The sequence below is a fragment of the Bufo gargarizans genome, chromosome 2 (genome assembly GCF_014858855.1).
Source record: "Bufo gargarizans isolate SCDJY-AF-19 chromosome 2, ASM1485885v1, whole genome shotgun sequence".
NCBI lineage: Eukaryota > Metazoa > Chordata > Amphibia > Anura > Bufonidae > Bufo > Bufo gargarizans.
In genome coordinates this window covers 523,532,042-523,542,893 of record NC_058081.1, presented here as the reverse complement: position 1 = coordinate 523,542,893, position 10,852 = coordinate 523,532,042, and positions in this window count along the sequence as shown.

Genomic DNA, 10,852 nt, shown 5'->3' with positions numbered 1-10,852 from the left:
GAAACGCAGCTGAGAGGATAAGGTAAAGGATCCACTAAACACTTTGGACGCCGACCTCACCCCTGTACCACATACAAGATGCTGACCTCACTCCTGCACTACACACTAAATAACCGCAACGCCGCAGTACTCGATGATCAGAGGAGACACGGGAGTAAGAACTATTTGTGCTGAATACCACATGGGACGCCACGGTAGGCACTCCACTACGTTCCCGTACATCAAACAGTGAGTAACTGGCAGATACACTGCGCAATTGTGTGTAAGTTTACAGGGCACATTACAAGTCCGGCACCCATATATTTGTGGACACCTAAACAGCGTGTATTTATCCACCCAACAGCGATAACATTGGGATAACTAACAATAGATGCGCATGGCTATGAACAGAGATTGCACAATCCGAAGTAAACGTACATAATCTATATTGGTGTTTGTTCTCCACACTATCATTATTGGGACATTATTTAAGATATCCTATATATTAAGCTACTATGGTACAAAAACTGTGATTTAGTATATCAAGTTATCAGTGATAAATGAGAAAAGGTGGACATAACAGTGGATTAGATATATTTTAAGTGTTTGTCACCGTACAATTTGAGAATATGTGGATTAAGCATGTGTTGGTAGTCTCTCAAGAGAAATATTGTTGCAACTAGCTACAAGTTGGGTGTGAAATCACCCCTATAGATGTGACCGTACCCAAAGAGTAGACTTCCAATCACATGCGATCAATAATTTTTAGGGGTTTAATTTTTTTTATATAATTGTATATTTATTAAAGATTATAAAATGACAAAGCACATCTACAATAGATTCATGCACATTAGTACAAAGGAAAGGGTAAAACATGTAAAGCATCACATTGACTGAGCACCAATGACATTTAATAATACAAAGTGAAAAGTCGAGTAACAATATAACAATAAATTTTACAGAGACAAACTGCGTTTGTCTTTAATCAGTCCAATATAGGACCACTGAGCAGCATATCCTAGAACAGAGAGACATCAAGTAGTAGGGGGGGCACCTCAGGGACGCGAGAGCCCAGTGCCTCTCAAGAAGAAATGCTTCATCAAACTAATATCAAAGAGGCAACACAAATAACAAAGAGAGTGACACAATGGGGGGGGGGGGGAGACACATCATTCTCACAAGATCGTTAAGGCTGCCTCGTAGCTCAATAATCCTCCCAGGAGTCCCATATGGCGTTGAAGAGTACAATTTTGTCCTGAAACATAGCTGTGGAGTATTCCAGGGTTTGGACCTCCGTCATCCTAGCATACAAATTGGAAACCCCTGGCGGTTCTGGCTTTTCGCCGTTAGTATCAATAGTAATAACTTAAGTAAGTGTTTTTTAACTTGAATGGGGACCACATTAAGCAGGAAGGACAGAGGGTCGGTTTGGATTTCCACTGCAAAAATATCACTCAGGAGGGTGCCTACTCCAGTCCAGTAGGGGCGTATCTTGGGGCAGTCCCAGAAGATATGAAGCAATGTACTCCTATGAAACCTGCACCTTCAGCACTCTCCCGGGACTACTGGGTTCATTCTATGGAGGAGGTCAGGAGGGTGATACCAGTAACATAACATTTTTATATTGGTTCTCCTGGTATATTACCGACATAGAGGATTTTGCTGCCCTCCTCCATATAAGGCGCCAAAGTGCATCCAGTAAGGCCTTCCCTAAGTATTCCTCCCACCGTACCATGTAGGAATGCCTTTGGACCCGATCAGGGAAGGGGGTCAGCAATATGGAGTAGATCTCAGAAATTAGACCCTTCGCGTGTACCCCTTCCCTACAAAGGCATTCAAAGGCAGTCGGGAGGGAGAGGGGGTTTAATTTTAATTAAATTTTATTGTATTTACGTGTATGACATGTTTTAATAAAAGTGTATGTTCATAGTGGTTCCAGATGAAGAGTGCCTATCATTTATGGTGAATTAGAAGACCACCTATGCTTCTATTCAGTAGGTGCTTTTCTAATGAAGGGAAATTTATTTGTAGTTCTAATATTTTGTCATGTGTAAAGACAGTCTGCAGGATTTATTAAAGCCAGATAAATATTCTATAGAAAATGACAAAACAAGGCAAGAGAGCTGCTGTTTTTCCCTCAGAGAAGTAATCGCATCTAATGGGATCCATGTATATTGAAGCGGATTTGTTATATAAAAGTCTTATACCCAGGGGCAGACTGGCCATAGACTCTACAGGGAGATTTCCCAGCCCTCCTCATGGCCATCGTTTGGGTACATAACAATCTGATGCTCTCAACATTCATTAATGCAGTGGCCGCAGATCCTCCCCCTGAATTCAACTGTATCACTGTCCTCAGTATGACAATACAGTGGAATATTGCAGCGGAGGTGGCAATATTTTGTGCTGCACTGTGGTATTTGGTTTTGTTGGGGCAGTATTTTGAATTGCACTATGGTATTGCTGGTCCCATCTACTTTTGTTGTCCCTACTTACTTGTCTTGTGCACTTTCTGTAAAGTTGGACCTTCCTACAACAAGGGGCCACTTTAATTTTTTTTTTTTCCAGGGCCACTTTAAGTACCCAGTGCACCCTTGCTTATACCTCACCTTTGGTGGCCAGTAAAAACCTCCCTGAATGCTTTTCTAAGACAAGGGTACTGCGAATCTGTCTGAGCTAATTGTGTTAAACTGTGTAACAGGGGTGTCTAGGGGGATTCTACAGAACCTACCCTTGCAGAAGTCCGCACTTAAGTTCCTCTGTGGTGTTCCTATGGTCATTAAGAAACTTCTGAATTCTTGTCAGAGTAGCTATTAAGGGTACATGGAGGATAACATACAATGGGGTATTTTACTCAGCTATGTGATGATGGCATTACTTTTCTCAGGGGGGAGTGTCCCTTGAAACATTTTGGATAGCAAGGGTGGTATGCTGCTCTGAACGCTCGTGAATTTCTCAACCTATAGGACAAGCTGAGTGCATGGTGGACGTTGACTGCTTGACGAAGCGATCCATATGGTCTTCAATCATTCTACTAATGTAAGATCTCTTTTACTATTGTTTATGGTGACTGTATTTTTCACAACACCTAGTGAATAAAGATGGAAGAATATATGTTCTGTGTGAACACAGCTGATTAATGGACTGCTGATGTATGGTACCATCCAAGACTCATTTCTGAAACCTGCTGCGGGACCCAGGTACAGAGAATTTCTTCCAGATTACTTTTTCCCCCAAACAATCAGGAATCCAGTTCTTCAGCTACTCAAGGGATTGTTGGAAAAGGCAATATTAGAAGAAGTGCCATCTTCAGAAAATCCAAAATGAGGCCTATTCATTCAGTCTTCAGTTTTCTGGCCACAGTATATCTCATGGATGTATACTTGCACATTCTCATATTGCATGCTTAATCTGCAATTCACTTGTCTTTTACTCTTCAGCATTTCTTCAACCAGGGTGTTTCCATGAGCGCAGTCTTTGTGACAGGCTCCCAAAGGATGCAAGGTGTGAATGACATCCCCTGCTTAGATGATTGGCAGGTAAGGCATCCTCCATCAACAGCTTCTGAGGGATTTGCACATGACAATGCAGCTGTTACAAGATAATGGCTCCCTGATCAATTACAGGGAGTCACAGCAAGTCCCATCTTAGGAGCTGAAAAACCTGGTTTCATCATAAACTCTCCTCAGCAAATGATAAACGTTTTCAGAGATGAGAGACACAAGCATGAAGTGGACAAATCACCTCTTTCCTCACCCCAAAGTATCCATTTGCTATCTCATAAAAGTGTTGCATCTCCTTTCTTTAGAGATTTAATATTAGGGGCTATATCTCATGTCCAATTCCCCAAGTCATATACACTCTTGGAACAGATGTCACAGGAGCCTAGTTAAGGAAACTTTGGCTGTATCCTTTAATTTACCAAGGGCCAAAGTGGAGGCTAAAACCCAAGCATCCTCTAAGTGGCAATTTCCTTATTCCCTAGCCTCAGCAAAGTCCTCACTAAGGATTCATCCACCTGTGACTCCAGTACACATGGTAACAGATTGTGAGTCCACAAAATGTGGCATAAGAAGAAGTTGTCATCCAACTGGAAATATCTCAGGGCTGTCAGACTAGACTTCTCACTTCCAACTAACCCTTACAACCACCAAATGCTTGTTCAGTGAAGCTAATTTACTAAATGGTTTATAACTGTAAACAAGCTGCATAGAGCTTTATTCAGAAGAGTGGAACCTCAGGGCTACAATCTTCTCTCAGATAGTGAAGAAGTTGGATAAAAAAGGCAAATGATTTATCAAGCAGCTGGGAGAAAAAGTGGGTGTATATAGGAAAAGTCAGGAGAAGCAAACAGAAGGCATAGCCAGTTTCCCATGATGGCCTTGCATGGTCTGGTTCCCGTTTTTGTGGTCACACTCAAAGAACAATTACAGAAACCATCAGACATTTTGGACCTTATCTTCCAAAATCTCAGGGTGTGGACACTGGCAAGGACAACCTGTTATACCTAGAATTTCCGCTGAGGTTGTTAACACTATGTTAGATGCCTAAAGGCTCAGGATATTTTTGTATCATTTTTTTTTTTTTTAATCACTCAGAATGCAATTCACCATCATCAAGATGCTTTAAAAGCAAGGTTTATAACTGCCATCTTGTCAAGTTTTTTTCTCCCATTTCTCCCATGTGACGTTTTCACATCCCAGATACCTTCCACATCCCAAATACTGTACGTGTGACATACTTTCAAGCATATATAAAATTTAATATAAAGAAGGCGAGCAGTAAGGGACAGGCAAGTGGCTGTGATCCTGATGGTGCACGCAGAGGCCGTGGCCCTGGGTGCGTTGAAACTGTGCCTGCTGCCAGAGCACAAGATCATCAAGAACAATCATCCACGATTCCTAGCTTCATGTCCCAGTTTGCAGGGCAGCGCAGGACAACGCTATCGAAGTCAGACCACTGCGACTAGGTGGTCGGTTGTATTGCAACAGATAATGCTTCCAGTCGGCTAAGCACCACCCTGTCTTCCACCAAGTCCAGTCTCAGTAGCCAAGAGTCTGGTCAACACAATCCTCACCCTGATCCTCCTTCCTCCCACCATGGAGAGTCTTGCCAAATAAGTGATCCCACACTCGGATATTCCGAGGAGCTCTTTTCAGCACCATTCCTTAATTTAGGCCTCTAAACAAGCCCGCTTGAGGAGGGACATGAGATCTGGTGCCCTGATTCCCAAACTATTGAGCATCCACAGTCACCAGAACATGACAGTGGGGAATGGAAATTAGTGTTTCACGAGGTGGATGATGATGATGAGACACAGTTGCCAATAAGTCAATGGCAATTGGTGTCTCAAGAGGTTGATGATGAGGATGAGACACAGTTGTCAATAACTGAGGTTGTTGTTAGGTCAACAAGTCAGAAGGATGAGCAGAGTGAGGAAGCGGAAGAGGAGGTGGTGGACGATGAAGCCACTGACCCAACCTGGGAAGGTGGAAAGCCGAGCGAGAACAGCAGTACAGAGGGGGAGGGATCCGCAGCACTGCAACAGGCTGGAAGAGGCAGTGGGGTGGCAGAAGGGAGAAGGTGGGTCACACCAAACAGGCCCGCAACTGTTCCCCGGAGCACACCCTTGCGGAATTCTCCCTTGCCAAGGGGTAGGTGTTCCGCAGTCTGGCACTTTTTTGAGGAAAGTGCAGACGACAAAAGAATTGCAATTTGCAACCTGTTCCATACAAAAATGAGCAGGGGCATGAACACTAGCAAACTCGCCACCACCAGCATTATCCTCCACATGGCATCAAAGCACCGTAATAGATGGGCCGAACGCCTGGGTCCACAATCTGTGTCTACGGATCACACCACTGCCTCCTCTTCCCCTGTGTTACGTGCTGGCTAATCCCCTGTCGAAGGCTCAGGCCAGGATGCCTCCAGCCCTGCAAGCACCATCAGCGACCACATCGACTTCCGTGTACCAGCGCAGCGTACAAATGTCTTTACCCCAGGCATTTGAACGCAAGTACAAATACCCAGCCACCCACCCACAGGCCATAGCACTAAATGCACAACTTTCCAAATTAATGGCCCTGGAAATGTTGCCATTTAGGCTTGAGGATACTTAGGTCTTCCGCAGCCTGATGTCGGCGGCCGTCCCTCATTACGCAGACCCCAGCCACCGCTATTTTTCACGGTGTGCCGTGCCCGCCTTACACCAGCATGTGTCCTGTAACATCACCCGTGCCCTGACCAATGCAGTTACTGGGAAGGTCCACTTAACCACGGACACATGGACAAGTGCTTTCAGCCAGGGATGCTACATTTTCCTGACAGCACACTGGGTGAGCGTTGTGGAGGCCGAAAGCGATTCGTACCCTGGCATAGCACAGGTGCTACCGACGCCAAGGATTGCGGGCCCTAATTCCATCAGGGTTTCCGCCACCACCTATGTTAGTGGCTCCAACCCCCACTTTTCCTCCTCCTCCTCCTCCTCCACTTCCACCTCAGAATTATCCTCTTGCAGCACAAGTCAGCCATCAGTAGGTAGATGGAAGCAGTGTAGCACTGCAGTGGGGAAGCGTCAACAGGCTGCGCTAAAGCTGATCTGCTTAGGTGACAAACAGCACCCTGCTGGAGAGCTGTGGCAGGGGATAAGAGACCAGACTGAACAGTGGCTCTCGCCACTCAACCTAGAAATAGGCATGGTTGTGTCTGAAAATGGCCGTAACTTGGTGGGGGCTTTGGAGCTTGGGAAGCTCACACACATCCCATTCCTAGCCCACGGCTTCAACTTAGTTGTTTAGCGGTTTCTCAAAACCTACCCCAATTTGCCTGAGCTACTGGTGTGTGCCCATTTCCGCAAGTTATCGACAGCTTCCGCCGGTCTGTCAACTCTGCAGCAGCGCTTACAATTGCCAGCTCACTGACTGTTGTGCGACGTTAGCACGCGCTGGAACTCGACGTTCCACATGTCGGCCAGGCTTTGTGAGCTGCAGAGGGCAGTAGTGGAATACCAGCTGCAACATGGTTGTCGCCTTTCCAGTCAGCTTCCACTATTCACAAGCGAGGAGTGGGCATGGATGTCTGACCTCTGTGAGGTTTTAAGAAACTTTGAGGAATCAACACAGATGGTGAGCAGCGATAATGCTATTATCAGCGTCACCATCCCACTTCTGTGTCTACTCAAACGCTCGCTGCTCACAATTAAGGCCGACATTTTGCATGTGGAAGAGGTGGAAATGGGGGAAGACATTACACAGGGTGATAGCTAGACAACCCTTAGTTCGTCTTCCCAGATTGAGAGTCATCCTCCTGATGACGACAGCAGTCTTGCCCGTTGGGACTCTGGCACACATAGCTGACTTTATGTTAGGCTGCCTTTCCAGTGACCCAGGCGTTTTACGCATTTTGGACAACACCGATTACTGGTTGTTCACCCTTCTCGACCGCCGCTACAAAGAACTTCTCATCTCTCATTTCTGTGGTGGAGAGGATGAGTAAAATGGTGCAATACCAGAAGGTCCTTATGGAAAAATTGCCCCAAAAATTTCCAGCTAACAATGCTGGCAGCAGAGTACGTAGTTTCTTTGGGCAAACGAGGATGGGAGACGAGGGGAACACACAGCAGTTCCAACAGAGGCAAGGCAACACTCTCCAAGGCCTGGGACAGTTTCAGCACCCTGATGCGCGGCCTAGTGTCACAAGGAGAGAAAAGTTTTGGAAGATGATGAAGGAGTACGGAGCAGACCGTGTCAGCGTCCTCAATAATCCCTCTGTGCCTTACAACTACTGGGTGTCCAAGCTGGACACGTGGCACAAACTGGCGCTCTACGCCTTGGAGGTGCTGGCCTGCCCTGCCACCAGCATTTTTTCAGAGCGGGTATTTAGTGCTGCTGGGGGCATAATAACTGATAAGCGCATCTGCCTGTCAACTGAAAATGATGACAGGTTGACTCTTATAAAATTTAGGAAGGCCTGGATTGCCCCTGACTTCTCTACTCCACCAGAGGTAAGGGGCTGAACATAAAGGCACTTTAAATATGTTTTTTATAATGTACTGAATACACTGTATTCCCATGCACCCCTTCCACCACAGAAAATGGTATATGGTTCAATCTTCCTTTTCTCGTCCTCCTCCTCTTCCATCATATCAACATGCTTATTAGTCTTCCCTCGCTCCTAATGTTGTAGAGGGTCAGCTCCCCTGCAGGCCCTTGCATGTAATGTTTTAGAGGGTCAGCTCACCAGCAGGCCCTCACCTACAATCTTTTAGAGGGTCAGCTCACCTGCAGGCCCTTGCATATAATGTTTTAGAGGGTCAGATCACCAGCAGGCCCTCACCTACAATCTTTTAGAGGGTCAAATCACCTGCAGGCCCTCGCATATAATGTTTTAGAGGGTCAGCTCCCCTGCAGGCCCTCGCATGTAATGTTTTAGAGAGTCAGCTCACCAGCACGCCCTCACCTATAATCTTTTAGAGGGACAGCTCACCTGCAGGCCCTCGCATATAATGTTTTATAGGGTCAGCTTACCAGCAGGCCCTCTCCTACAATCTTTTAGAGGGTCAGCTCACCTGCAGTCCCTCACATATAATGTTTTAGAGGGTCAGATCACCAGGAGGCCCTCACCTACAATCTTTAGAGGGTCAGCTCACCTGCAGGCCCTCACATGTAATGTTTTAGAGGGTCATTTCACCTGCAGGCCCTTGCATATAATGTTTTAGAGGGTCAGCTCACCAGCAGGCCCTCACATATAATGTTTTAGTGGGTCAGCTCAACAGCAGGCCCTCGCCTACAATATTTTAGAGGGTCAGCTCACCTGCAGGCCCTCGCATATAATATTTTCGAGGGTCAGCTCACCGGCAGGCCCTCACCTACAATCTTTTAGAGGGTCAGCTCACCTGCAGGCCCTCGCATGTTATCTTTTAGAGGGTCAGTTCACCAGCAGGCCCTCACCTACAATCATTCAGATGGTCAGCTCACCTTCAGGCCCTCGCATATAATGTTTTAGAGGGTCAGATCACCAGCAGGCCCTCACCTACAATCTTTTTAAGGGTCAGCTCACCTGCAGGCCATCGCATGTAATGTTCTCCTACAATCTTTTAGAGGGTCAGTTCACCAGCAGGCCCTCACCTACAATCATTCAGAGGGTCAGCTCACCTGCAGGCCCTCGCATATAATGTTTTAGAGGGTCAGATCACCAGCAGGCCCTCACCTACAATCTTTTTCAGGGTCAGCTCACCTGCAGGCCCTTGCATGTAATGTTTTATAGGGTCAGCTCACCAGCAGGCCCTCTCCTACAATCTTTTAGAGGGTCAGCTCATCTGCAGGCCCTCGTATATAATGTTTTAGAGGGTCATCTCACCAACAGGCCCTCACCTACAATCTTTTAGAGAGTCAAATCTCCTGCAGGCCCTCGCATATAATGTTTTAGAGGGTCAGCTCACCAGCAGGCCCTCACCTACAATCTCTTAGTGGGTCAGCTCATCTGCAGGCCCTCGTATGCAATGTTTTAGAGGGTCAGCTCACCAACAGGTCCTCACCTACAATCTTTTAGAGAGTCAAATCTCCTGCAGGCCCTCGCATATAATGTTTTTAGAGGGTCAGCTCACCAGCAGGCCCTCACCTACAATCTTTTAGAGGGACAGCTCACCAGCAGGCCCTCGCATATAACGTTTTAGAGGGTCAGCTCACCAGAAGGCCTTCAACCATAATGTTTTAGTGGGTCAGCTCACCTGCAGGCCCTTGCCCATAATTTTTTCAATGGTCAGCTCAGCAGCAGGCACTCGCCCATAATTTTTTCAATGCTCAGATCAGCAGCAGGCACTCGCCCCTAATGTTTTAGGGAGTCAGCTCTGTAGCAGACCCTCACCCCTAATGTTTTAGATGGTCAGCTCAGCAGCAGGCCCTCACCTACAATCTCTTAGAGGGTCAGCTCACCTGCAGGCCCTTGCATGTTATATTTTAGAAGGTCAGTTCACCAGCAGGCCCTTACCTACAATCATTCAGAGGGTCAGCTCACCTGCAGGTCTTCGCATATAATGTTTTAGAGGGTCAGATCATTAGCAGGCCCTCACCTACAATCTTTTCAAGGGTCAGCTCACCTGCAGTCCCTCGCATGTAATGTTTTATAGAGTCAGCTCACCAGCAGGCCCTCTCCTACATACTTTTAGAGGGTCAGCTCACCTGCAGTCCCTCATATATAATGTTTTAGAGGGTCAGATCACCAACTGGCCCTCACCTACAATATTTTAGTGGGTCAGCTCATCTGCAGGCCGAAGTATGCAATGTTTTAGAGGGTCAGCTCACCAACAGGTCCTCACCTACAATCTTTTAGAGAGTCAAATCTCCTGCAGGCCCTCGCATATAATGTTTTTAGAGGGTCAGCTCACCGGCAGGCCCTCACCTACAATCTTTTAGAGGGACAGCTCACCAGCAGGCCCTCGCATATAACGTTTTAGAGGGTCAGCTCAACAGCAGGCCCTCACCTACAATCTTTTAGAGGGTGAAATCACCTGCAGGCCCTCTCATGTAATGTTTTAGAGGGTCAGCTCACCAGCAGGCCTTCAACCATAATGTTTTAGAGGGTCAGCTCACCTGCAGGCCCTCGCCCATAATTTTTTCAATGGTCAGCTCAGCAGCAGGCACTCGCCCATAATTTTTTCAATGCTCAGATCAGCAGCAGGCACTCTCCCCTAATGTTTTAGGGAGTCAGCTCTGTAGCAGACCCTCACCCCTAATGTTTTAGATGGTCAGCTCAGCAGCAGGCCCTCACCTACAATCTCTTAGAGGGTCAGCTCACCTGCAGGCCCTTGCATGTTATATTTTAGAGGGTCAGTTCACCAGCAGGCCCTTACCTACAATCATTCAGAGGGTCAGCT